Raw genomic sequence first — 1,892 nt, forward strand, 5'->3', positions numbered from 1 at the left:
TCACTCTTTTTTGGGATCACATTTCAAACCAACCACTGTGGTTCATCATCAAAACATAGAGGATGACCAAATCTAGCTAGAAAAATAAATAATATGGAGACCCTATAAGAAATTCAACTGGAAATTTAAATTAATCCATTAAAAGTCAAAATTAATTAAATAATAACAATCACAAAATTATTTCTAAGTTAATTAATAACATATTTAAATGCATAAAAAATTAAATTAAATTAAATTTTATTAATAATATATTCAAAATATAGAATATTAAAAATAGAAATGAATTAAAAAAAAAAAGGAAAATTAACAACATAAAAATCAGAAAAAATAAAATAAACTTTAAAATAAATAAAATATAACCAATATAATAATATAGAAAATAAAAATAACAACATACATACATAAGATAAATTTTTGGTCGACATGTTTCAAAGCAACTAGTGTGGTTCATCATCACGACAAGATGAAGAGGCAAAACATGGCAACAACTTAAATAAAGAGCAATGTAGAGACCATAATTCCAAGTAACAACTATTTATGGTCTCTACATTGCTCTCTATTTAAGCCTTTGTCATGGTCTGTCTCTTCATTTGGTCCTGATGATGAATCACACTAGTTGGTTTGAAACGCGTAGGCCAAAAATTTCTCTTATGTGATTTTTATCGAAAAACTTTTCTTAATTCATTATGGATCACAAAAACTTGGATTCATATATATATATATATTGAAAAGCGCACACACATATAATATGGATCACAGAAACTTGAATTTAAAATATATATATATATAATTAAAACTTGAAAAGTACATATATTTCAAAATTAAATAAAACTAGGAAAAAATGTTCACAATATATATCTATATAAAACAGAATATATATATATATATATATATATAATTTACATAATAATACCAAAAAAACTAACATTTACACTACACTTTATACTCTACACTTCACATTGTAGGAAACTTGATATTGTATCATAAATGGTCCATAGATATTAATCAAATGTAAATTGAAATGGCAATTGAAAAAATCTGTAAAACAATATCATAATTTCGAATATGACCCTAAATTCAAATATGGTGGAAAATTTGACTTCCAAACAAAATTTCAATTTTTTATTTTTATTTTTATTTTTTTATTTTATTTTTTTATATAGTTTTGTAATTAAAAAGTTTTGCAAGGGACAAAACAATTTTATTTATTATATTGAAGGTGTGTTGGACATTGGATAAACCAACGTTCTCTGTGTTTCGTGACATGTGTTTAACTGCTTCTCGTGGATTCATTAACTCTGGCGATGTGTTTGTTTACTAACACTTGCGGATTTTGGTGTAATAACAATCGTGATTCCAACAAGTGGTATCAAAGCGAAAGGTCTTGAGTTCAAATCACACCCAATTCGCGCGGAGGGGAGATTGTTGAACATTGGATAAACAAACACTCCCTGTGTGTTTCATGACATGTGCTTAACCACCTCTCATGGATCCACTAACTCTGGCGACGCATCTGTTTACTAACACCTGTGAGTTTTGGTGTAACGACAATCGTAATTCCAACAAGGTGTTCCTTTTTGAAATTGGTCAGGCTAGGCATTTATCTACCTTTTTCATCTTTGTTTGGCATTTGTTCGTCTGTTGTTTTGCCCATTAAGTGACATCTAACGTTGTTTCGGTAATATATACTTTGTTTATTCTGCGGTGGAGAGTTTTGATTCTGTAATGAATGCGAGGTGGGCATCCAGAGTGGTGACTGATTCCAATGTCAAGCGGGTTGGTCGTCCAAGTATTTTGTAGATGGTATGTTTATAAACTTGGTAATGTCCAGAGACGAGACTGATCTCAAGTCCACTTATAACATTCAAAGTTTGGAAGTGCTGTAATATAAT

This window comes from Pinus tabuliformis, chromosome 9 (assembly GCF_031772625.1).
Source record: "Pinus tabuliformis cultivar Carrire ecotype Pingquan chromosome 9, CPIR1, whole genome shotgun sequence".
In the NCBI taxonomy this organism is placed as follows: Eukaryota; Viridiplantae; Streptophyta; class Pinopsida; order Pinales; family Pinaceae; genus Pinus; species Pinus tabuliformis.